The following is a 27,413-nucleotide window of genomic DNA, read 5'->3' as shown; positions in this document are numbered from 1 at the left end:
GATAGGTCCCCTTGTTATCCTCTGCTAAGAACCTAGGACAGTTAATCCCTTTAATGCTCAAATTCCTCCCAGAGCATTCCAGGCACCCTGGAGTGAGGGTGTCTCCTGTGGATTCTGTGCATCTGTTATCTTGGTTGCACAGTGCAGTTTTCCTTTTCTTGTTCATTGGATGCTGCTAGATTGGGTCAACTCCAAAAGCAACATCTAAGCATGAATTCTCCTTCTAGGTCCCCACTGCGGCTGCCTGATGTCTGATTAAAAGGCCTAGACATGAGAGCAAGGGAGTTGTATGGTACTTCTGAAGTCCCTGGCACTATCTCCCACCATTGCAGAGCTGCTGGGACCAATATGGCCGCTTCTTGTGCTCTCAGAGCCCTGTGGAGACGGTGATGAAAAAGCTCACGGAGATCGGACTTGCCCTTTTATTGCAGAACTCAGCCATGAGCACCTGGGGTCTGAGCCAGGAGGACATGGTTTGTCTGACAGATCCCTCACTCTACTCAGTGGCAATTCCCAGGCACAATGAGATGGGGGGGCGGAGGGGGGAAGCGCTATCCTGTTAGACTCTGGTACAAGAATTTATCTTAGTAAGAGATTTGCCTTTTTGAGAAAAATGCCTTGATAAGCTCACTTGTGTAGTCAATTCCCTTTGAAGTATAGCTGTTCTCTGGTGCCAAGGTTTCCAAGAAAGGGCCAACGTTGCTCTGTTTAAGAAAGCAAACGTAATTTATCTACCCATTTATTTTGTCATGGAGATGTGAAAGAGGAGAGTAAAAAGGAGGAAGAAGAAGATAACCAGACAGTGGGAGGGGACTTCCCTAATGGTCCCGTGGCTAAGTCTTTGAGCTCCCAATGCAGGAGGCCTGCCTGGATTTGATCCCTGGTCAGGGAACTAGATTCCACGTGGCAGAACTGAGAGTTCACAGTGCAACTAAAAAGATCCTGCGTGCTGCAATGAAGATTGAAGATCCCTTGCAGCCAAACAAACAAGATAGCAGGAGGTCATGTGTCACACAGCGGGATTCTTCTTCACTAGTATTATTAAAGACCATAAAATGGTTGGTCTGATTGGATTTCTTATGGGAAAAAAAGCTATTGGGAGATGACCTTGTGTATATGCTGACTTGGGGGCAAAACAGCAGCCACAGAAACAGATAAAGGAAGGGCAGACAGACCAGTTGCCATCTGCACAGTTAGACCAGGTTTGTGGACTGAAATCAAACCTGTCAGCCCACCAGGTCCTTAATTATGCAAATTGTTATGCAAATTGAGCCCCAGGAGATGTGCCCGGTAAGGGCCCAGGAGGAGATAAGACAGGTCTATAAGTCGGGGTAGACACAGCTTAGGAACTGCAGAACGCTTCAGAAATCACTGAAAGTGGAGGCAAAGCGGACCTCAACAGCCACCTCCTATGACCTTCTTTGCAGTACGCATTCCCTTGCCTCCTCCAGGAGGGGCCTCGACAGGCTGGGCCCCTTCTGGTGACCAGGTCTCCCCCGTTTCCAGTAAGACCTCTGCCTCTGCTCCAGCTCTCCCTCCCACTCCATTCCCGGCCACTCCACGCAATCAGTGAGCGCCACCTGTGTGCCTGACACTTCAGCGGACCCTGAGCCTACAGGAATAAACATCACAACATCTGTGGGAAACCAGTGCTCAGCTTCTCTGCACTGTCGAGCCAGGGGAAAGTGAAAGTGACTCAGCTGTGTCTGACTCTTTGTGACCCCATGGCTACACAGTCCATGGATTTCTCCAATACTGGAGTTTGTAGCTGTTCCTTTCTCCAGGGGATCTTCCCACATTGCAGGCGGATTCTTTACCAGCTGAGCCACAAGGTTAGCCCAAGAATACTCGAGTGGGTAGCCTATCCCTTCTCCAGCGGATCTTCTTGACCCAGGAATCAAACCAGGTCTCCTGCATTGCAGATGGATTCTTTACCAACTGAGCAGAGAAGCCTGTTGGTCCAGGGGATGGACCCCTTTTTCCTTTCTTGAGCACCCTGTTGAAAACACAATTCTTGTCGCCTAAACAGGTTATCATTTCCTCGTCTTCCAGATCAGTCTATCACAGAGATGAGTTTTGATTCTAGCATTTCTCACACATTTCCATTATTTTCTTACACACAGGTGCCTCCTGCATTGGTTTTCCATTGCTGCTAAACAAACTACCATTAACGTCATGACCTAAAGCAACACAAATTTATCCTCTTACAGGTCTGGAAGTCAGAGAGGGTGTGATTTTCTGGAAGCTTTGGAGAGAATCTTTTTTTTTCTTTTTTTTGCCCCTGGCTTTTTCCAACTTCTAGGGACTGCCACACTCCTCTGCTCGAGGCGCTGCATGCAGCACTCTGGCGCTTCCGTCGTCACATGACCTCTTACATATTCATCAGTGCCTGCTTTAGGGCCCAGACCCAGCCTGCCTCCCTTATTTATGAATGCTTGTGGTTAATTAGACTCACCTGGCTAATTCATGCTACTCAGCTCATCTCATGAGCCTCAATTTAATCACACCTGCAGAATCCCTTCTATTACTTAAGGCAACATATTCACAGGTTCTAGGGAGTAAGATGTGGGTCTTATTGTGCTGTGTGCTAAGTCTCTTTGGTTATGTTCCACTCTTTGTGATCCTATGGACCCTACTGGCCAGGCTCCTCTGTCCATGGATTCTCCAGACAAGAACACTGGAGTGGGTTGCCAGGCTCTCCTCCAGGGGATCTTCCCAACCCAGGAATCAAACCCTCATCTCTTTTGTCTCCTGCATTGGCAGGTGGGTTCTTTACAACTAGTATCACCTGGGGAAGCCAAATTGAAAACTGCATCCATGTGAAAACCTTAACGGGCTTCCCCAGTGGCTCAGCTGTACGAGGCTCAATGTGTGGGGCCATTATTCAGCCCACATTCCCCCACATATCAAAAACACTGCCCTCCGCACCCTGCCCCTTCTGGAGCTGTCTTCCCAGTGTCAGGTCCACAGTGGCCTCTGGGTCGAAGACCAGTCTCCACAAGATGGTGGGGGGTCATCTTGGACATGAAGTGCAACTGAGAATTAAAATTCATAAAACCCACTCTTAAAATTAAGAAATGCTTATTAATAGTCTACTTTATACAGATGCTATTCTGAGACTGGGGGAAGTAGCAATGAGTGAAACAGAGGAGTCTCTGTTACCAGAGGCCTGGTGAACTAGGGAAAAAAATACAAAGGCTTGTTCAATGTTATATGTCATTCAGTTCAGTTCAGTTCAGTTGCTCAGTCATGTCCAACTCTTTGTGACCGCATGAATCACAGTATGCCAGGCCTCCCTGTCCATCACCAACTCCCGGAGTTCACCCAGACTCACGTCCATTGAGTCAATGATGCCATCCAGCCATCTCATCCTCTGTCGTCCCCTTCTCCTCATGCCCCCAATCCCTCCCAGCATCAGAGTCTTTTCCAATGAGTCAACTCTTCCCATGAGGTGGCCAAAGTACTGGAGTTTCAGCTTCAGCATCATTCCTTCCAAAGAAATCCCAGGGCTGATCTCCTTCAGAATGCACTGGTTGGATCTCCTTGCAGTCCAAGGGACCCTCAAGAGTCTTCTCCAACACCACAGTTCAAAAGCATCAATTCTTTGGCACTCAGCTTTCTTCACAATCCAACTCTCACATCCATACATGACCACAGGAAAAACCATAGCCTTGATGAGACAAACCTTTGTTGGCAAAGTAATGTCTCTGCTTTTGAATATGCTATCTAGGTTGGTCATAACTTTCCTTCCAAGGAGTAAGCGTCTTTTAATTTCATGGCTGCAGTCACCATCTGCAGGGAGTTGCAAATTAAAGCAACAAGGTATCATACACATCTATTAGCAGGCTAAAGTGCAAAACACTGGCAACACCAAATGCTGGTGAGGATGTGGAGCAGTAGGAATTCTTACTCATTGCTGGTGGGAATGCAAAATGATACAGACACTTTGGAAGCTAACCATATTCTTACCATGCCTGCCTGCCTCCCTGCTAGGTCACTTCAGTCATGTCCAACTCTTTTCTACCCTATGGACCATAGCCCACCGGGCACCTCTGTCCATGGGATTCTTTAGGCAAGAACACTGGAGTGGGTTGCCAGGCCCTCCTCATTCTTGACATATGATCCAACAATTGTGCTCCTGGGTAAGTTGAAAATTGTGCATAAAAGATGCCAATCTGACCGAAAATCAGTCACTCAGTCACGTCCAACTCTTTGCAACCCTGTGGACTGTAGCCCACCCGACTCCTCTGTCCATGGAATTTTCCAGGCAGAAATACTGGAATGGGCTGCCATTTCCTCCTCCAGGGGATCTTCCCAAGCCAGGGATTGAATTCTTTTATCTCCTGCCTTGGCAGGCGGATTCTTTACCACTGCGCCACCTGGGAAGACAAGTTGAAAATAATATCCATGTAAAAACCCTGCACCCAAATGTTTATAGAAGCTTTATTCATAATTGCCAAAAATTGGAAGTAACCACAATGTCCTTCCATAGGTGAATGGATTAAAAAAAAAAAAAAAAAACTGAAAAACTGTGATCAATTCATACAATGGAATATGGTTCAGTGATTTTTTTTTTTTTAATAAACTATTAAGCCACCACAGGAGAAGGAAATGGCAACTCATTCCAATATTCCTGCCTGGAGAATCACATGGACAGAGGAGCCTGGTGGGCTACAGTCCGTGGGGTCGCAAAGAGTCGAACACGACTGAGTGACTAAGCACACAAACCACCACAATGACATGAGGGAATCTTAAATGCATATTGCTGAGTAAAAGATGCCAATCTGAGAAGACTGTGTACTGTATGATTCCAACTGCATGACATTCTGGGAAAGACAAAACTATGAAGACAGAACAGAGGTCAGTGTTTACCAGGGGTTTGGGGGAAGGAGAAGAGATGAGTGGGTGGAGCACAAGGAGTTTTAGGGCAGTTGAAACTATTTGTATGATACCATAATGGTGGATATAGAACGTGTAATGGTGGGTACAAGAACTTATGCATTTGTCAAAATCCATAGAATGTTCAACACAAAGAGTCAACTCTAGTGTAAACTATGGAGTTTGTGGGACCTCTCTGTTAACTTTCCCTGGTGGCTCAGACAGTAAAGCGTCTGTCTACAATGCGGAAGACCCGGGCTCGAGCCCTGGGTTGGGAAGATCCCCTGGAGAAGGAAATGGCAATCCACTCCAGTACTATTACCTGGAAAATCCCATGGACAGAGGAGCCTGGTAGGCTACAGTCTATGGGGTCGCAGAGAGTCAGACACGACTGAGCGACTTCACTTTCACTTTCTGTTACTTTCTGCTCAATTTTTCTATAAATCTTAAACTGTTCTAAACTTAAAACCTATTCATTTAAAAAGGCATGGTATGTTGGATAATGATGCGTGCAATGAAAAATTAAAGCAACACATAGGTACAGAAGTAATAGTGTGGTGGGGTGTGTGTATGTGTGCAAACTATTTTATTCTTTAGGTTAGGGATGACCTCACTGATGATGTGACTTTCTAAGACTTGAGTCTTAGAGAAAGTCTAAGACTTTCTAAGTCTTCGAAAAGTGATGGCAAAAGTCATACAGACTTCTGGTGGGGAAAAAGAAAGAAAACCTTACAGATCAAGGGAAGCAATTGCAAAGGCCCTGTGGCTGGTTATGTGTTTGGTGTGTTTGGTGTCAGTGTGGCTGGAGTGGATGAGCTTGAAGAGGACAGCACGGGTGGGGGAGGGCCATGTCGTATTGCAACTTGCTAGTCACTATGGAGAACCAGGATTTCACCCTGAGTGAGATGGGAGCCCTCGTGGGGGGGTGGTGAACAGAGGAGAGACACCGTTTGCTTTATTTTTAAGAAAATTCCTCTCACTGTTGTGAGAACAGACTGTAGTGGGGACAAAACTGGGACAGGGAGACCTGATTTAAGTCTTGTGGGCTTGGTGGGAAGAAGTGTCATAGCTAAGCCCAGAAGCAAGATCATGTAGACATTTGAACTTATGATCCATGTAAATAACAGGAGACCCTGGGGCCCAGTGCAGCTGGGAGAATTCTAACTTGTGCATGTGTGTATGCTGGCCCACTTCAATCATGTCCAACTCTTTGCAACCCTGTGAACTGTAGCCTGCCAAGCTCCTCTGTTGGTGGGATTCTCCAGGCAAGGATACTGGAGTTGTTTGCCATGCCTTCCTCCTGGGAATCTTCCCGGCCCAGGGATTGAACCCATGTCTCTTATGTCTCCTGTATTGGCAGGTGGATTCTTTACCTCTAGTGCCACCTGGGAAGCCCGGCAAACTCATGGGGGACCCTAATTCTCAGGAGAGATTTAGAAGCCAAGGAGTTGAGAGTATCCTGGTGAAGCCACTCTGCCTGTTTCTCAAAGCTTCCAGGCTAGGATTTCTGCTTGGTAAGTCTCATAATGTCGATGTTCAGAATGAGCCTTAACAACTCATTTCCAAGGAGCATCCAAATTCTGTGCCCCTGGAATGGTTTGGATATATTCATGGTGTCTTTTGTGATTGAAGACCCAAGATCTTCTAAGTTCTGCCCATAGTTTTTTTGTATTCATTAACTAAACTTAATCTTCATAAATATCCCATTATGAGGTCCTATTGACAAGTGTAAGGAATCACAGACCCAGAAAGGTTAAATATCACAAAGTCATCTAGTAATCAACAGCACGCAGACCTACCTGATCCTGAAGCCCAGGCCCATCCCGAGAGAACTGAACATCCCAACTGACACACTCACCACACAGCCCTGGGGTTTAATTCCAGAGTGGAAAACGTGAAAGACAAACATTTCCATGTAAGACCTCTTTCTTTTCTTTGACTATTTGATATCCTCTTTCAAAGTGGGTTTGGGGAAAATGGTGGAGTGAATGAAGGAGGCAGGGGTTGGAGAGGAAGAGTTTAGAAGGCAGGAGAGTGAAGCGTGCCCAGAAGCGGGGCAAGTTTGGGCGTGTTTCTTTACGTCTCACTTACTGTTTCTAAGTGGCTCCCAAGGTGTGGAGGCTAATGGCGTATAAAGACAAAGAAAAGCCATGTGCTTCTTAAAAGCTGGAAGCTTGTGGGGGCCTTCTGGTTTCTGCAGCTTCTTCTAGGCAGGGATTTAGACCAGATAAGGGAATCAGGCTGGGTGGAGGGTTGGGTCAGTGCTGTGGTCCCCAGCAGGCTGGTTCTCCGAGCCTCGTCCCAGCCTCTTCCTCCCCACTATTGAGTAGAAGAACCTTCCCCAACCACAGCAGCTGAGCGGATTTGCATGGGGAAGGTCCCTCATTTCCAGATGCAATGATAAATGGAGGTTTGAGTGGGAAAGGATGTCAAAGAGACCCCTGCTGACTGATGACTCTGGGGTCATTAATGTTCACATCCAAGGGCCATTCACCAGCTGAGTCATAAACTCCAAAGCAGAAATGCTGGCTGAATCCAAACAGTATGTGTGTGACAGAGATGGAAGTTGGCAGAAGATGGTATTGACTTTGTTGCTGCTCCCCAAATCCTGAAGGCCATTTTAATTAGCTTTCAAACAGCGTTTGTACTCTTTGGTCTTTGAGTTTGCTCTTACGGCTACACACACCCATCCACACATAATCCCAGTTTAATGAAACCAGAGGAACATCAAAACTGCTATATTGTATCAGTGTCTCATTAAAATGGACATCTCTTGCTCTGTAGTTCATTAATATTTTTAATTATTTAAAGCAAAATTTCTACACACTGTTGTGTTGGTGAATAGAGGTCAAGTTTTTGTTTTTGTTTTTAATAAACAAGAGCGGTTGTTTTCTAATTTTCAAAGTAAGCTGCCAAGGAAGGAAAGGCTGTGACTAGCTTTGAATATATCAGATTCCTGGTATAATTGGTTGTGTTTTTCAAAACATACTGCTAATATTTGGAGCGACTTTATACATATTTATGGGGGCGAGGGGTGGCAGGAGCCACACTAGGGGACTAGTGGGGAAATGAAAGGATATCCAATTAGCTGTGGGTGGAAATTAATTGTGTAGTCCTGTAGAAATGACCAAACTGTTGAATCACCACATCTAAAAGAAAAATGACAATAACAATTTAAATAACCAAAGTGTTTGTGTGTGTGTGTGTGTGTGTGTGAGGTGATCTCTAGACACTGCTGGGGAACCTCTGGCCTTGACTGTGTTGGCTTCAGAGGCTGTGGGCTAGCTGGTCCCACAGACAGCAAGTCTCAGAGGCTGGGGAAAGGGGATGCTGAGGGTGTGGAAAGATGATGTGATACTGTGGGAAATGGGAGGAGTTGCTTTTCCTTGCTGCCAAGATGCAGTAAAAAGAGAAAAAAAAAAAGGTCAAGAGTAGATGAGAGGGACCTGAGTGAGTTCCATTCCCAGTAGAGAACACCTTGGAGAGGAAGGGGGTGGGGAAGACACGCGCTGAGTTTTCCCAGACAGCTGGACAGCTTGGAAGGTGGCAGTCTGGGGACTCCAGAAAAGTGATGAGCACTTGAAGTTTTCCTAATGGAATTCTTCCTGACATTGTTTAATCCACATACCTGGTCTGTGATTGTTAAATGGCTTGCTCTGGCATCTGTACCCTTGGGGTCCCTGTAGTAAGCAGATGGCATCCTCAAACTGGGTACTTAAGAAGAGTTTAATAAAGGAACTGTTTGCCAAAGTGTGGGCCCAGTGTGAGGAAACCACAGGGATGGTGCCAGGGGCTGGAACAGCGTGGGGGAGGACAGTCGCCTGGTCTCCTGGAGAGGGGAGGGGAGGAAGCGGCACTGAACCTCAGCAGTGGGAAGGACCACTTCGGAAGGCAGCTTGGAATAACCTACCAGCAGAAAGCCAAGGGGACAAATGCCCCAGCCTCTCTCTCCCCACATCCTCCAACTGCCTGCTGTTGACCCCCTTTGGCTAAATCCCAATTTGAAGTCAGCCTTGACTGTGGAGCTGTCCAGTCCAAAATCCATAGTCAAGTGGTAAGCTGCAAATCTGAATAAAAGTTGACATTGCAGGCTGTAGTCCAAAGGCCAAAAAATCAAGCAGAATTTCTATGCTACAATTTAGAGAGAGGATTTCTTCTTCGGGTGGGAAACCTGTCTCCTCAGTCTTCTCTGAAGACCTTCAGCTGATTGGATGAGACCAACCTGTATTTTGGAGGGTTGTTTGCTTTACTTAAAGTCAACTGATTGTAAGTGTTAATCCCACATTTAAAATTCTTTTTCTTTGCCATCTGCAGAGATGTGGATGGACCTAGAAACTGTCATAGAGGGTGACATAAGTAAAAAAGAGAAAATCAATTATCATATACCAACACATAAAACATTGCATAAATAAACTTATTTGCAAGCAGAAATAGGGACACAGACATAGAGAACAAATGTACAGAAACCAAGCGGGGAAGGGGTGTGTGGGATTGGCATATATACACTGCTATGTATAAAATAAATAACTAATGAGAAATGACTCAACAGCGCAGGGAACTCTACCCAGTGCTCTGTGGTGACCTAAATGGGGAGGAAATCCAAGGAAGAGGGGACACGTGTATAGGTACAGCTGATTCACTTTGCTGTAGAGCAGAAATTAACACAATATTGTAAAGCAACTATACTCCAACAAAAGAGGGGAGAAGGAACAGGGGAAGGGAAAATTAGGGGTATGGGAGTAAGGGATACAAACTACTATGTATAAAATAGAGAAGCAACCCGGATATACTGTATAGCACAGGGAATCATAGCCATGGTCTTGTAATAGCCTTTAATGCAGCATAATCTGTAAACATACACAATCACCATGCTATATACATGTAATGTAATATGCTATACACATGTAATTAATGTAATATTTTAAATCAACTATACTTCAGTAAGATATAAATACCTTTACAGAGACATTCAGACTGGTATTTGGCCAAATAGCTGGTCACCATAGTCTCATCAAGTTGACATATAAAATTAACCATCACGGTTCTCATGGTGGGGCAAGATGGAAGCAGAGCTACACTGAGGTTCAATCAAAGCCTTAGTTTAAATATTACTCACATGTGTTGAATTATCTAATCCTCAAAACAATATGGTGAAACCTCTGTAAACAAACTTTACAGATGATGCAACTGAAGCTCAGAAAAGTTATTGCCCAAGGACACAGCTGAAATGCGGTCGAGGCAAAATCCAAGTCTTCTGAATTCAGTTCTAGACAGTTTCTAAGTGACTAGCACAATCTTTTAAAGTTCCATTATGAAATCACATGATATCTAGAGTTGACTTAACTCTTTATTGACTGGGGGATTTTTGCAGAAACACTTGTGGCTGGTGATTTGTTATGTAAGCGAAAATTGAAACATGCTAGTCAATAATATTCAGGTAACAAAAGAGGTATTAACATGTTTCTGGTCAATAATGTGTTAAAAACAATACAGTTTGGAAGCAAGTGAGAGTATGGATGAAATGTGATTGGTCATGTGGTTAATTGTTGGGCTGGGTGATGAGTACACAAAGGTTCATTGTATTTTTCTCTACAATTCTGAATATATTTGAGAGAATTTCCACAATCAAACATTAAATATAATCTCACAGCTTGGTCAGCAGTTGGCATTTTACAAGGTGGAGCTAACCACTTGAGCCCACTCATAGCTGCATGAACTCAAGCCCTTTGAATCAAGCTCTGCTTTTTCCTGCTTTGCTTTTGAAGGGCATATTTGCCACAGAACAACGGCGGTTACAGCAGATGTCTTTACTGTCAGGTTACACTGAGTGTCTTCTGATGACATGACCCTTTTACCCATGAGCCAACTTGCAGGTCATGCCACAGTGTGCTGCTCACAAGCACAGACTCTGCAGCCAGACTGGGTTTGACCCCTGCCTCTGTCACTTACCAGCTGTATTCCCTCGACACGCCACTTAACCTCTCTGTCCCTCAGCTTCACTGCTCAAGAAGTAGGATATCAATAGTACCTTCCTCCTAGGTTTTATTACAAGGACTGAAGGAGTCAATATTGCTCAGAGACTTAGTCCCTTCATACAATAAGTGCGATGGAAGCATGGATTGAATAAAACCTACAAAACTCTCTATAAGAAAGAATTGCTTTGGACTGCAAGTGGCTTTCTGATTTTTGTCTCCAGATGCTGGAAGAGAAAGCAAAAAGTAAATTGTTCATTCACTCAATAATTATTGCAGAGAAGGCAATGGCAACCCACTCCAATACTCTTGCCTGGAAAATCCCATGGATGGAGGAGCCTGGTAGGCTACAGTCCATGGGGTCGTGAAGAGTTGGACACGACTGAGCGACTTCACTTTCACTTTTCACTTTCATGCATTGCAGAAGGAAATGGCAACCCACTCCAGAGTTCTTGCCTGGAGAATCCCAGGGATGGGGGAGCCTGTTGGGCTGCTGTCTATGGGGTTGGACAGAGTCGGACATGACTAACGTGACTTAGCAGCAGCAGCAGCAATGATTGAATCCCTGTTTTATATCTATTATGATGATGATCATAAAGACAAAAGTCTTTGACAACAAAGAACACAGTTTAGTTGGGAGAGGCAGACCGTTAACTAAATCAATAGTTCTTAACATTTAAATATAGACCTTCAGAGAACTGTATGAAGTTTATGGATCATCTCCACAAAATATACCTACACATAAATTATTGGGTACCATGTTAAGAATCCCTAAAATAAACAATTATAAATAGTATGATAAGTATCATGATAGAGCTATGTATCCTGCTTATCTCTCTAGACAAATTGCTCTCCTCTACCCACCCTGCCCATCCCCAGTTCTACCATATTGTCTTCTTTCAGTTCTTGAAAGAAATGGTTCCCCAAGTCTTGGTTGTACACCTCAACTAGAAAACCACAAATAGATAAGCAAAAACATTCTAGGCTCTAAACATTCTAGAAACAACTAGAAAACCACAAATAAATAAGCAAAAACATTCTATACATTGTGTGTGTGTATATATATATATATATATACACACACCTATGTATATACCCCAAGATATGTATATTTATTTATAAATTGTACACATGCATTATCACCATTAATTAAGATGTCCAGATGAGAACCATAAACAGGCCCAGGTTTGCCTTTAACAATAGAGGATGCAAATCCATATTTCAAGAAGACTTGGCGATAATTTTGTATTCTTTTGGTAGTCTTCTTGTCAGGTCTGATTAATCCATTGTTTTTATTTCATAACATGGTTGACAAAGAACTTGTATGAGGCAGTGTCAGTTCAGAAGAAAATTCTTGTTCACTTGTACTTACATTATCAGCATTACCTTCCGTCTGTGACTTCTTCGCAGTAAACTCTGTGAGCCATGTTTCACTTCGTGAGGTTTGGTTTAGGCTAAGTCATGTGATCCATGCATTCACATAAAAGACACACAGACACTGCTTGTAGGGCGTGGCCATTCTTCCTTCAGAATACTTCATGGGCTTCGTACTTTGCATGGCATGTGACCCTCTGACACTACAGGAGTTGCTGGTTTCAGCCTGTTTATTAGATCATCGTAAAGCTTAATTTCTTTTTCAGTTAGATTAAAAATTCAGCATAAGGGGATGAATATGTTTTCTTCCTGCTTCCTAATGGGTTATCTTATGCACCCTTTGGAGAATAAGTCCTCTACCATGGAAACACGTGCTTGAAAACACCAGCCCTTCTAGTTACAGTCTTCCCAAAGCTGTTTGCCACCTGGAGCACTTTGGCTGGGCACTTGCTCTTGGCCTAATTCCTTCATTCCCTGCAGGGTGTCTAACTTCTTACTTACTCTGGGCAGCTTTGCATAACATAATAACCAGGTGGAGGTCTTCTGTTCACCTCCCTGGCACTGCTTTATACCACAGATACCTGCTGCTGCTGCTAAGTCGCTTCAGTCGTGTCCAAATCTGTGCGACCCCATAGAAGGCAGCCCACCAGGCTCCCCCGTCCCTGGGATTCTCCAGGCAAGAGTACTGGAGTGGGTTGCCATTTCCTTCTGCAATGCATGAAAGTGAAAAGTGAAAGTGAAGTCGCTCAGTCGTGTCTGACTCTTTACGACCCCATGGACTGCAGCCTACCAGGCTCCTCCGTCCACGGGATTTTCCAGGCAAGAGTACTGGAGTGGGGTGCCATTGCCTTCTCTGCAGATACCTGCTAAGTTTCCATTAAGCCAGGTTTACCAAGGTGAGCAAACTGGACGTGGCCCATCATTCACAAAGATTACAGCCTAGAGGAGTTGGACATGAATCAAGCAGTGATTCAAATATATATAAAATTATAATTGTGTTACAAGCTTTGATGAAGTACAAAATGTGATAAAACCATAGAGAGCAGAGATTTGATCTAACCTGGGAAAATAATTAAATTTAATCTGAAGAGCTTCCCAGGTGGTGCTAGTGGTAAAGAACCCACCTGCCAATGCAGGAGATACAAGAGACATGGGTTCAATCCCTGGGTTTGGAAGATCCCCTGGTGAAGGGCATGGCCACCCATTTCAGAATTCTTGCCTGGAGAATCTCATGGAGAGAGGAGCCTGGAGGGCTATAGTTCACAGGGTCGCAGAGTCGGATATGACTGAAGCAATTTTGCATGCAATCTGAAGGAGTACTAGTCAAAGGGAAGAGAGAGTCCCGGGGGAGAGCGGGGCATAAGCAAAGGCCGTGTGGCAGAAGGGGGCATTTATTTTAACACTTACTATATTTTTTATAATTCCTTGTAAAATTGCCTCCACCCCTCATGCAATGCTGAGCTCTATGAAAGCAGAGACCAACAGTCTTGTTTGCCATTCTATCACCCTTGCCTAAGAGAATGCCTGTTACATAGAAGTTGCTCAAGAAATGTTTGTTATGAATGAATGAGCACATAGGAAACACAATAAACCCGGACTGGGGACTGGGAGAAATTTTCTCAGAGGAGACAGCACCTGGGTTGGTATATAAAGAACAAGTAGGATTTCACTACAGGAAGAAGCTGGAAGAATCCGGGTGAGGAGGAGCGGGAGGTCACAGGAGGACAGCAGGAGTTCTCAGGGTATGTGAGGACCTGCAGGGGCTTTGTACATATGGAACAGAAGGTGAGACTGGAGAGGCCATGGGGAGGGGACACAGAGAACCCTGCTCACTGGCCTTCGAAAGACTAGACCAATGGAAAGGTGTAACACAGGTGCAGGAGTGACGGCCCCAACCGAGGTGGGTGCAGTGAGAATGCAGATGCCACTAGCCAAAAGGGGGCACAGGAAGAGCAGCTGAATGTGACGGGCTGGGGCTGGGGACTGCAGGGCTGGTCAGGCTGAACTTGAGGTGCATGGGACATGTGTGTGTACTCAGCCGCTTCAGTTGGATCCATGGGATTCTCCAGGCAAGAACACTGGAGTGGGTTGCCATGCCCTCCTCCAGGGGATCTTCCGGACCCAGGGATGGAACCTGCATCTCCTGCATTGCAGGCAGATTCTTTACTGCTGAGCCACCAGGGCAGCCTGCGTGGGAACATAGCCCCAGACATAAACTGTAGTGGTCAAGTTTGCTGGTCTGCCGTCATGCGTCAGGGTGAATCAGGGAGAGGGAATCCTAGTCCGAGTGCTGGATAGGATACAAAAATGGGGAAGACTCTGCCCTGTCCTCAGGTGAGTTCCAGTCTACCAGGGATGCATTTATACATATAATTACATATAAAGTGGAAGACGTTAGGTAAGAGAGAGAAGAATCAAAAACTACTTCTGGAGGGGCCAGCAGAGGAGGGAACCTGCTTAGAAATGCCCCATGGGGTGAAAGTCAGAAGTCATTCATATTTCGTAGTGGAGGCAACAGGAAAATGTGGGTGTCTCATTGGCGTTAATCTCAAAAAGCTAGTCCTTTAAAACCTAGATTCCTCAGTGACTTTTAAAAATAGCCCTTAGCGTGGAGTCTTTCTGAAAGTCTAAATAAATTGCCTTCATTGGTTTCCCCTTGTCCACACATTAATCTTCTCAGAGGCTGCAGCGCATTAATCAGGTCTGCTCTCTTCTGGAATCGCCTTTCCCGGCCAAGTTCTGCCATGGATGGTGCTCATCGACTCCACGCCCTGCCGGTGCTGGTGGAAAGGAGTGTGCTCTGCCTGTAGGTCTCTGAAGGCCCTGTGGGGTCTCCCCCGTGTTTGGGGTCCCAGTGGAATTTTCTGGCCCCCAGACATCAGGGATCTCCATGTGGACAAGCCACACCTGTTCTGAGAGCTGTGCAATTTTACCACCCCCTAAAAAGTCGTTTTTTTTTTAAAAAGCTGATATTCTTTAATTTTTTTATTTTTAAATTGTTATTTATTTCTTTTGGCACCAATGAGCAGCATGCAGGATCATCATTCCCCAACCAGGGATTGAACCCACAGTCCCCTGCATGGCGAGCACAGTCTTAACCACTGAACCAAGACAGAAGTCCCTAAAAAGACTTTTCACCCCTCTAAAACTTTTGAGTGAACCCCATCCATTCCCAGGGATATATTTACATCTAGTTGAATGATTAATAGTTGAATGATTAAGTAATTTGGCTAGATACCTCCAAACTGCCTGCTTCAATAAATATTCTAGAAGTGGCCCAAAGCATCTGAGTCGTGTGGTTCTATGCCTTTCTCCCTCTGCCCAGGTACTATCATCACCATAGCCAAGTGTGCCCTTGATTTGTGGGACAGTCAAGCTGAGCTGGGTGCCGTCAGGCAGCATCTTCTTAGAAGCTTTGGAGCTCCCAGCAGGGCGTCTCCTAAATTATTTTTGTCCCTGTTGATTCCACTTTGCCCCAAATCTGCCACAATTCACGGACTCCCCAGATCTAGTTGACAGTGCTTTCTCCATGTCTACAAAATGCACTCTGCCCGCACCCCAGCCTCCCCTAATGAGTTTGGCCATCCAGCCTGTCAGGGGTCCTGTGGGCTGGCTGGCCTGTGAGAGAGTCATTTCGGACAAAGAGGGACCAGGACTGGCTTGAGCACCGTGCCCAGACGTGGTAGGATCGGGGTTGGGGGGAGCCTGCACGGACTACTCAAGGGATGTTGTTGATTTGCAAAGAAGATCTAAAGGGTTTTGTTTTGTTTTAGTTGAGAGTTGTTTTATCCAGTGGGAACTTTTAGGACTTCAAGCCCAGGAGACAGCATCTCAAGTAACTGTGAGAGAACTGCTCAGAGGAGGTGAGGAGGGGGACCCAGGTTATACAGATGTTTTGCGACAAAGGGCAGGTAGTCGGAAAATCAAAAGATAATTGTTAATTAAAGGAAAACCAGATCTCCTAAGTTAAGGAATTCGGTACTTTTCTCTGTATGGGAAGATGCAAGCATCTAGGCTCACTGAAGTCATTCCTTTGATATGCATCTCAGCAATCTGGGGCCAGTATCCTGTTTCCTCAGGGCTCGCTGTAGGGAGTGGTTGCAGTCTGAAGAAGCTCTAAAGTTTTGGGTAGAGCTGGGAGCCTGTTTGCATGGCTTGTCCATGGCTCTGGCCGGCTCGGCTCCATGGCAGACCATGAGTCAGGAAAGCTATTCTGTGTCTTTAATTAAAGGGCCATCAGAGGTAAAGACTCTGCCTGCCAATGCAGGAGACCTGGGTTCGATCCCTGGGTTGGGAAGATCCCTTGGAAGAGGGCATAGCAACCCACTCCAGTATTCTTGCCTGGAGAATCCCATGGACAGAGGAGCCTGGCGGGCTACATAGTCCATAGGGTCACAGAGTCAGACATGACTGAATGACTGAGCATGCACACAAAGGGCCATCAACAGCAGTCCAGATTCATAGACTCCTAGATCATCCCCAGACTGAAAAACTGAAACCCATAAGGCTGTCCTCCTTGTTCAGTCAAGCCAATTGAGGAGGTGGGCTCATTTTGGGACTGAATCGGCAGTGGAGGTCTCACCCCCGCCCCCCCCCCCCCCCCCAGAAAGCTGACAGGGACTGAGAAGCCAGTAGTGTGTGGGGTTGCCTTCCCCTCATCCCCTGTCCCCTCTTGGCTGTCTGAAACTTGGTTGTGTGTGTCTGACATTAAGGGCCAGGCTTCTTCTACTCATTATCCAGACAGTTATTTAAACAGTCTGAAAAATAGCATCCTTAGACTTTAAAGGCGGCTGTGGCCATGATTGTTAGAGAGAAATTTTTTGAAATGGTTGACTTTAAGTTGTTCTTATTCAAAAATGACAAGGGGAGAGCTCTGAATTTGTAAAGTTGTTTGAATAACTTTCTGAGTTTATTGTCAGGCAAGACAGGTTGAACTAAATGATATTTCAAGTCCCTTCCAGCTATGAGAACCATGTTTTTCATAGGTGGTTGGGCAAGTAAGGGGCTTCCCTGGTGGCTCAGACAGCAAAGAATCTGCCTGCAATGCAGGAGACTGAGTGCAACCCCTGGGTCAGGAAGATTCCCCTGAAGAAGGAAATGACTACCATCTCCAGTATTCTTGCCTGGAGAATTCCACGGACAGAGGAGCCCTGCAGGCTCTTTGCATCCATGCGGTCACAAACAGTCAGACACAATTGAGTGACTCAGTTCAGTTGCTCAGTTTTGTCCAACTCTTCGTGACCCCATGGACTGCACACCAGGCCTCCCTGACCATCACCAACTCCCGGAGTTTACCCAAACATGTCCATTGAGTTGGTGATGCCATCCAACCATCTCATCCTCTGTCGTCCCCTTCTCCTCCTGCCTTCAATCTTTCCCAGCATCAGAGTCTTTTCAAATGAGTCAATTCTTCACATCAGGTGGCCAAAGTATTGGATTTTCAGCTACAGCATCAGTCTTTCCAATGAATATTCAGGACCAATTTCCTTTAGGATGGAATGGTTGGATCTCCTTGCTGTCCAAGAGACTCTCAAGAATCTTCTCCAACAAATTGAGTGACTAACACTTTCAATTTCTGGACAAGTGAGAAACATAGTGGAAAGACCATTGACCTTGATCTGGAACAGTTAGGCTTCCAACAAACTCAAGTTCCAAGTCTGGAACAAGTAGGTGCCAGGGGAGACCCCACTAGGTAGAAAACAAGATTCCTTAAGGAATTTAGGTTCCAAAAGAGGACCTCAGTCCTTAGAGGATGCAGAATGAGGTGTTATCCTATCCTTGGATGTGCTGAAGTCCTTGGAACCGAGGCCAAGATTCGGTCAGAATTGGGGCTCACGGCAAAGCTGGGGTCGGATTAAACAAAGCAGGAGGAATGATTGGAAACGAGGGACCAGGATCAGATAGAGACTGATAGCCAAGGTGGTCTGATGCTAGCTACTAGTTATATGCTCTAAAATTTTTGCTACTTGGGGACAAGATGGAAAAGGTTGAACCTCAGATCTGGTTTGGCAGCCTCAGTTGGAAAAAAGCAAATAAATGAATTTCATCTGGTTATTAACGTTAATTTTGAGGAATGAACTATAAAAATACACACACAGAGAATGACTGAACCTCTGGGAACATCTGCACACATAGTCGAGCCAGCAGAGTGATATTCAGGGCTGGCTTTTAGATCTGATTCTGGAATTGTCCTCCAAGAACCTGTAAGTGTGACTTTTCACACAGATCACACAGTGAAGGAAGTGCTTAACTAATTGTGCCCAAGAGAGTTATCAGAAATTAACGAGATGCCAGAGAGGGACCATCATCGAGCCATGAAAGAGAGACCTCAGGTCACAGTTAGACAATTCAACAACTAGAGTGCTGTGTCCTTGGCTTTGCAGACATCTCGGAAGGTTAAAGGAAGATGGGCACACTGCTCTAGAAACTGTTCTGTTATTCCTTTCCTGCTCCCAGCTCTAGGCATCTCAGTCCTAAGCCCTCCAGCATCTCCCACCCCATCCCACTTGTGCTACATCACCGCTTTCTATGGGGAGCTTCAGGGAGGGTTGAAGAAGAGTTTGGACCCCCAGCTGGCTTCTGCTGGATTGGCCACTCGCCAGCTGCATTTCTGATCTTGTTCTCATCTCAGAAATATCAGTTTTGGTATTCCTGCCTTAGTGCCCTTTTCTTGGTCTTGCCTGTTTGGTTAAAGCACCACTTCTCACAGTGTGCTCTGGGGAAGCTTGTGTGCGTGTACAGGTTCATATCAACATCCTCTGGTTTTAGCGTGCAGTGGATGGGGAGGCAGAGAGAGGGTTGGAGTAACAGCCAAACCATCTTCCTTCCCCCTTTGTCTTAACACATTCACGTGTCAGGCTTGAGGCTGAAATGCTGTGCTGCAGAGCAGCAGTCCACAACCTCTTTGTCACCAGGGACCGGTTTTGTGGAAGACAATTTTTCCATGGAGTGTGGAGTAGGGGGGTGGTGGTTTAGGGATGATTTAAGCGCATTACATTTTTTTCTGCACTTTATTATTATTACATCAGCTCCACCTCAGATCATCAGGCACTAGGTCTGGAGACTGGAGACCTCTGCTGTAGAGAACACGAGTTGGGGGTGGAAATGCCCTGGATGAACTTCCCAGGTGGTGCTAGTGGTAAAGAACCCGCCCACCAATGCAGCAGAGGTAAGAGACGCGGGTTCAGTCCCTGAGTCAGGAAGATCCCCTGGAGGAGGGCATGGCAACCCACTCCAGTATTCTTGCCTGGAGACTCCCATGGACAGAGGCACCTGGTGGGCTACAGTCCATGGGCTGCAAAAGAGTTGGACACGACCTAGTGACTAAACAACAATAGATGATGAATATACTCAGCACGTGGCTCTCCTCTTGCTCACCAGCCTCCCACCCCTGTTCTCTGCAGGAAGACAAGGAAGGGAGCAGAAAGCAAGTGGGGAGATGCCCTTATGGGAGGAGCTAGAGGGTTGACAAGTCCTCGCTTCTCGCCACTGAGAAAGAACTGTGGACGTGGCTCTCCTTGGCTGCAGAGGAGGTTGGGGAGTGTGGGGTTTTGTTTTCCAGCTGGAATTAAAATCAGGGTGTAGTTAGTAAGGAAGAGAGGGAATGGATATTGGAAAGGCAGCCTTACTATGTTAAAATAGATTAATTACTGTATTAAAATACATTAATACACATTCCATTCAGCATATTCCTTTAGGGTCTCCTAACCTTCCTTTTTGGCATCATGGGACCTATAAAATAAGGCTGGTCTGGCAACATAGGGTAAATGGAGAACACGGCTTATGGATAAGGCAACTCGCCCCAGGGACATGGGTTAACGTGAAACCCACCCAACTTCTCCAAGGGCTGAGAGCACCAGTCCCTGTAGCCCAGCCACCCATTCACCATAAAACTGAGCCATATTATAGCTACTGCTGCTGCTGCTGCTAAGTCGTTTCAGTTGTGTCCGACTCTGTGCGACCCCATAGATGGCAGCCCACCAGACTTCCCTGCCCCTGGGATTCTCCAGGCAAGAACACTGGAGTGGGTTGCCATTTCCTTCTCCAATGCATGAAAGTGAAAAGTGAAAGTGAAGTCACTCAGTCGTGTCCGATTCTGTGCAACCCCATAGACAGCAGCCCACCAGGCTCCTCCGTCCATGGGATTTTCCAGGCAAGAGTACTGGAGTGGGGTGCCATTGCCTTCTCCGTATTATAGCTACAGCGGCTTGCAGATCAGCACACAGGCACTTTATTAAGTAGTGTTTGTAGAATGGCTCTGTAGTAAAGAATCTGCCTGCAATGCAAGAGACCTGAGTTTCATCCCTGGATTGGGAAGATCTCCTGGAGAAGGAAATGGCAACCCACTCCAATCTTCTTGCCTGGAAAATCCCATGGACAGAGGAGCCTGGTGGGCTACAGTCCATGGGGTCGCTAAGAGTCAGACACAACTGAGCGATTATCACTTTCACTTTGTAGGACAACACCTGTGAGGGGTGAAGGACACAAGACTTGGCAAAGGAAGAAGCTGGGTGGCAATAAAATTGGCTCAAAGCTCTTAGGAGATCCTCTGGGGAGCTCTGGAGAGGGAACATCTTTCAGAGTTGTCCCACTCTGAGACAAGGAAGTCAGGCCCTCATCCCACCCCTCCCCACTCTGACCAGTCACTGGGCGTGGGAGGGGATGTGGCCCTGAAACAGGGGCCCTCAGGCTGAGGGCAATGCTCAGACTGGGACTTGATGGAGAGCCATCAGCTGCCATGACTCCCTGCAGCTGTGGAAACGGGTCCCTCAGTCCCAAAGTGGGCTGGGGTCTATGCAGAGCTCCCCTAATTCACTACTGGGGGCTTTGTGCTCTACAGGGAACAGCCATGCCCTCCTGCAAAACGGCCCTTGGTGGCCTGGTAAGAACAGAATACAGGAAGGTGTGAAATAAAAGGCTTACCTGGAATGGCATCTGTGGTGTTCTCGTGTGAAGTGGCATCTCAGCCCATGCTGAGTCCCAGAGGCTTATGGGAGAATCCCACCTGATTTCAGCAGCCCGGGAGGCTTGACAACTGTGCTCCACCTGCTGTTTATTTGAATTCAGCCAGGCTCTTCTGCGGCATTCATTATCATGGACATCATGTAGCAAGAAGCAGCTGAGAGCCTGAAACAAGCTCCCAATTTGTCTTTGGAAAATTTTCTCCATTATGAGCAGAGAAAGATTAAAGGGATAATAATACCTCACATGGATATCATGCTTTCCTACCAGCAAAGAGCTTGCAGATGTATATTATCTTATTTGAGCCTCACAGAGCCTATAGCCCTGTGAGGTAACTAGAATAGGAATTACTATTCATCATAGAGGTGAAAATATTGTGACTTTAGAAACTCATGACTCCATCTTATATTCCAAGAATAGGTTGCATTTCTTAATTTATTTTTTTTTTCTTTACCATGATCCTTTCTATTCTCGAAAAATCCAAGAAGGCTAAAGCAAGAAGGCAAGTGGGAAAAAGACTTTCCCTTCCCTATGCATGTCTGCTCTATGGCATCTTTCTCCCATCTCTAATACTACAATATGAGAATGAGGATGTTGAAATTAAACTACCGACAAACAAGAAAAATATGGCAGCTGTCAACTTCTGAGACTGCATCACTTATGTATTTTTAATTAATTTGTTTTAGAGTATAGTTGCTTCACAGTGTTGTGTTAGTTTCTACTGTACAGCAAAATGAATCAGCTATACGTATATGTATTACGTCAGTTAGTTCAGTGGCACAGTCATGTCTGACTCTTTGTGACCCCATGGACTGCAGCACACCAGGCCTCCCTGTCCATCATCAACTCCCGGAGCTTGCTCAAACTCATGTCAATCCAGTCAATGAAGCTTTCCAACCATCTCATCCTCTGTCGTCCCCTTCTCCTCCTGCCTTCAATCTTTCCCAGCATCAGGGTCTTTTCCAATGAGTCAGTTCTTCACATCAGGTGGCCAAAGTATTTGAGCTTCAGCTTCAGCATCAGTCCTTCCAATGATTATTCAGGACTGATTTCTTTAGGATGGACAGGTTGGATCTCCATGCAGTCCTATGTATCCCCTCCCTTTTGAACTTCCTTCCCATTCAGGTCCCCACTGTGTATTAAGTAGAGTTCACTGCACTCTACAGTATGTTCTCATTGAAATTGAAAGTGAAAACCGCTCACTCGTGTCCAGCTGTTTGTGACCCCATGGCCTGTACAGTCCATGGAATTCTCCAGGCCAGAATACTGGAGTGGGGAGCCTTTCCCTTCTCCAGGGGATCTTCCCAACCCAGGGATCAAACCCTTGTCTCCCTCATTGCAGGCGGATTCTTTCCCAGCTGAGCTACCAGGGAAGTTCTCATCAGTTATACATGGCATCATTTTATGTCATGATCTTTTATATCATCATTTATATATATATAAAATCATCTATTTTATACATGGTATCAATAGTGTACCTGTGTCAATCCCAATCTCCCAGTTCCTCCCACCCCTCTTTCCCCTTCGGTATCCATGTATTTGTTCTCTACATCTGTGTTTCCATTTCTGCTCTGCAAATAGAGAAAAACTTTCTATATCATATATTAGTGCATATATGTGGAATCTAGAAAAATGCATCCCTTATTTATTGTGCCCCTGCTGCATGCCATGGGAGTGGTAAAAAGGGTGAATAAAATGTATAGTTCTTGTAGAGCTAGCAATCCAATAACGGATATAAAATAGGAAAAGGACTAACAAACATTAGAGCGCAGAAGTGGAGCCCTGCTTGACAGTTTCAGAGGAGGCACAGACGCCAGGAGGCATTAACGGAAGTGGCAGTGTGCGAGCCAGTCCCTAAGGGTGAGTTGTGCTTCTTCCACTGATGATGAAACACACTGATGACCTTGTGAGTCAGCCAGAATCCCGGGCTTCCTGAGTGCCAGCGGGGCTGAAATGCAGGCAGGAGCGTCCACTGTGTTGCTGGTCAACTCAGGTCAATATTTAGCCCACTGCACACTTGTTACCACCAGCCAGCCACCTAAACAGCCCGTGCTTTCTTGCTCTTCCATTGGCTTATTTTTTTAAAACACATTTTGTCTTTTCAACACTTCTTGTAGCATTGGATAGGGTTATTACCAGAATTTTTAAAAGAAATGTTTACTGCAGCTTCCCATGAAAAATAGACTCCCTAGGCTGGGACATCACAGGGTCTTCGGGGAAATTCAGAAGCCACTTGGAGCAGCAGATGCTGTCATATCTTCACCAAGTCAGATGTTTTTTTTTCACACACAGGTGATACATAAGCTTGTTTCCGAGGGAAACAGCAGGACTTTGAATGGGGTGTTTTTTCCACAGTTGCCCGTTTGTCTTGCTTTTTTGTTCCAACTTTATTATTCTCCTGGAGGGAATATTCCTAATAGGATTAATAAATGAAAATGTAAATAATGTGACTATTGAAATATAGATTTTCCAGGTATACAATTATTACCAGCTTGGTAGAAGTGAAGTCATCTGATGCCATCTGTTCCACGGCCACTTCTCATGCTGCCAGGGGGAGAGGATTTCACAAATTAACAGCCAGAGCTCCCAGGAGTCACTGACCTTGGGAGAAACTGGAGGGAGAGAAGGGCGTCAACTCTGGGAGCAGAGAAAACGTCCGACCATAAACTGGTGTCACGTGGGCACAAAGTCTTGAATCAATACCAGTGAGGGCCTGATGCCTAAACTCTAAATAACCATTTGAAAGCTTGGGGTGATGGTGGAGGGGGTAGATTTAAAAAAAAAATAGAAGGGGAAATCAAGGGGAGAGGATAATTAGCAGTAAATGTGTCAGATCCTTGAGCAACAATGTAGGCTGATGGGGTGTGTTTACAGGCTTGACCCTTCGGTGGAATTATTTGCAAGGCTGAATGAACCCATGCACACTTTGGAAATCAAACTTCCTACTGGGGAGAATCTGTCTTTGCCTCACCTTGGTGGTCCCGCTTGGCTGGACAGCAGACTGGGAGATTCCAAGGCTTAGCTGTGCCGCTCACCAGCTCCACAGCATCTCTGTGTCTCCGTTTCCTCATTAATCACCTGAGAAGACTGGGTGTTCTGGTCTCTGGAGTTGCTCAATCTTTTATGAATGATTCCATTTTCAGAGTCAGAAGTTTCATAAAATCCTCCTTTGCTAGCGTCATTCAATGTCACCCTTGATATCTCCTGCAGAAGGACATGGAGTCTGTGGTGAAGTGTGGTGACTTTGCCTTCATCAAGAACCATCCCCTGCAAGGGGGGAACGTGGACACCCAGGTAGGAAACCTGGAGAGTGAAGGAGCCACGTCTTCCCCCGGGGAGGGCAGTGGAGTCTGACTCCACCTTTCTTAACTGGAGAAGGATAAACCCCAAGAGTCCGAGGGGGCAGTCTGCCTCCTCACAGCTTCTCTCGGCCCATCCCTCCTCTCCTCCTGTTTCCAGTCAAGGCTCTCTCTCCTCGCTATCAGCGGTTGACTCTTAGAACAAGGCTGTCTGGGACAGAGGCATGTGTTTCTGGAAGCTGGTGTGGACCTGAACCGAAGCAGGAGCCGGGAAGCATCTCCCTTGCCGGAGCGGTGGGCTGGAGGAGGAGGAGCTTGAGAGCTGTGTGGAGACGGGGTGGCTCCGGAGAAAAGTGAGATCCTGCCCCAGGCTGGCATTCAGGCTCCAGGCTCCCGAGGTGTCTCTGAGAGGTGGGTTTTGGAAGGGGCTTCTGAGGAGAGGGAGGAGGCCATGAGTCTCCTACTGCAGCTGGAGAGCCAAAGAGCAGCTGGGGCAGTTTCCCTCCCCAAAGCCTTCAATTTCTTCAGAGCCTGTTGTCTTTCATGGGAGACTGAGCTGCTGCTCCTCTGTCACTCATTCACTCAACGAGCGCTCCTTGCCTCTGCAAGGCACTATGGATCCCGTGTGGGGGGAAAAAAAAGTTACATGTAAAATTCTTATGCCTTCAGGGAGCTTATGGTTTAGTGGAAGAGACAGGTGCTCAAGGCGTAGTTGAGGAGACTTCCCTGGCGGCCCAGTGGTTGAGACTTCACCGTCCAGTGCAGGGGTGTGCATTTGATCCCAGGTTGGGGAGCTAAGATCCCACATACCCCATGGCCCAAAATAAATAATAATAAAACAAAACAGAAGCAATATTGTAACAAATTCAATAAAGACTTTTAAAAATGGTCCCTGTGGAAAAACATTTTTCAAAAGACGTAATTGAAAAATTATGAAATGATAGCAAGTGGTGAGGCGTGTGAGGGAGCAACGTCCAGCAGAGTGAGGACAGAGACGGTGAGGGAGGGTTGGTTTTCTGTCACGTGGTGAGAGAAGGCTTTCTTTCTGAGCTGAGACCTAAATAAAGCGAGGTGGGGTGGGGGCAAGCCCTGGGGATTTCTGGGGTTAAAAATCTGTCCCCGGGCTGAGGGAACTAATCCACGAGGGCCCGAGGCAGGCGTGTACCTCCTCTGTTCAGAGAACGTGCTGCTGGAGCAGAACGAGAAAGAGGAAGGGTTCTAGTGATGCCATCCCAGACGCCAGCGGACGCCAGCCCAGGGCCCCACGTGGGACCCCGGAGTTGGTTCTCAACGTGATGGAGACCATGACGGGATTGACAATTGCGAGGGGTCACCCTCGGCTGGTCTGTGGAGAAAGGACTTACCTGAGGGGAAGAATGGGGGCTGGGGACAGGATTTTGGCGCTGCTGTCCACCTGGGCCAGTAAGTGACAATCCCTGATGCTTTGTCACTTTGTAGGATGTTAGCAGCCCAGGCAGGGAGTCCTGGCCATCCCACGGAAGGACGCTCCGGGGACCAGGGCTGCGGGGCCACTGGATGCCAGCATCTGAGAGCACGACTTGCAGACAACTGGGACCATGTGGCTGCAGAGCTTTGATGTGCTGAGTAAAGATTACAGGTTGTTCTCCAGCTCTTTCCCCAGCATGCTGTAGGAGAAAAAAAAGACAAAGCTTTGTAGTCAAGGAGATCTGTTCAAATCCCAACTCTACTGCTTCCATGTACCACTTCAGGTAAGTTACTTCATGAACCGCAGACTCCCACAGACTCCCAACTTGAAGCACGGATGTGAGGGTGTGAGACGGTTCATGCCTGGCTCTCTGTCACCTGTTACTGCTCTTCAGGAAGCGTTGGCTGCCGTGACATCTATGGTCCTGCTCCACCTCCCACTGCAGACGACAGTCCTGCCTCCTATTATGGTCTGGCCTGCATGCATGCTCAGTCCTATCCAACTCTGTGCGACCCCATGGACTGTAGCCTGCCAGGCTCCTCTGTCCATGGGATTCCCCAGGCAAGAATACTGGAGTGGCTTGCCATTTCCTTCTCCAGGGGATCTTCCTGACCCTCGGATCAAACTGATGTCTCCTGCAAGTCTTCTACATTGCAGACAGATTCTTTAGAGCTAAGCCACCAGGGAAACCCCTCTATTATGGGCTGCATCACAATTAATGTTAGAAATCTCCTCCAAGCTAAATTAAGCACTGCCACGTATAGGGGAGAGGGGGCCAGGAATCTGGAAAATCAAATAAATTATTGTGAAGTTTTCCATATGCCCCCTTCCTTTTCCCAGGAAATCAGGGGCCCAGGGGAGGAACAGAAAGCAGATATGTGATGGGCAGCTGTGTGATGTGGGAAGCCTGCAACCTGTCCAGCTTCAGTTCTGACCCCTGTGAGGGAAGGGTCGGCTCTGGACCACCGGTGAGGCAGGAGACAGAGGATCAGCGCTGATCTCTAGCCTCTTCCCCACACTACGGTGGGAGGGCAGTGGTGCCTTGAGAAATCTGTAATCCTTGCCCCAGGGTCTTACAGCATCGCTGAGAAGCAATGACATCCTCCATTTTCCCTGATGCCTGTTCCCTGGTTTCCTCCTACAGAAACCAGCCCTGAGTCCATCCAGGCAAGGATGCTATGGTTGGAGACAGATCCCATCCACTCTCAGCCAAGCCCCTCTTATGTTCAGGCATGCCACACTTCTCTGCTTTTATCCTGGCTCTTATCACCATCTGATTTGTGTTTGCTTGCTTACTCTTTGTCCTGCTCACTGGAACACAAGCTCTGTGAGAACAGAGGCCTCCTAGTCATGCCCACCACGGTGATCTCTGGTGCCCCCAAAACTGCTGGGCACAGAGCGGGCACTCACCAGCCTTTGGCTGAGGGAGCTTGAGAGTGAGGGAGTGTGTCACTGGTGTGCAGCACACGCATGCTGGGTCCA

The 27,413-nt window shown here is 46.6% G+C and overlaps 1 long non-coding RNA gene across 1 annotated transcript; it reads right to left on the bottom strand.

Moving 5' to 3' along the window:
* Positions 1-8,585: 8,585 nt before the first annotated feature.
* On the bottom strand, positions 8,586-10,334 carry LOC113891854. The gene is made up of 2 exons (XR_003510890.1): positions 9,834-10,334; positions 8,586-9,213 (listed from the first exon to the last, which is right to left on the bottom strand). It is a non-coding gene; the product is annotated as an uncharacterized LOC113891854 (long non-coding RNA).
* Between the last annotated feature and the right edge of the window lie 17,079 nt (positions 10,335-27,413).

This window comes from Bos indicus x Bos taurus, chromosome 4 (genome assembly GCF_003369695.1).
Source record: "Bos indicus x Bos taurus breed Angus x Brahman F1 hybrid chromosome 4, Bos_hybrid_MaternalHap_v2.0, whole genome shotgun sequence".
Classification (NCBI taxonomy): Eukaryota; Metazoa; Chordata; class Mammalia; order Artiodactyla; family Bovidae; genus Bos; species Bos indicus x Bos taurus.
The sequence above is the reverse complement of the archived record's forward strand: the minus strand, read 5'-3'. Positions and strand labels throughout refer to the sequence as shown.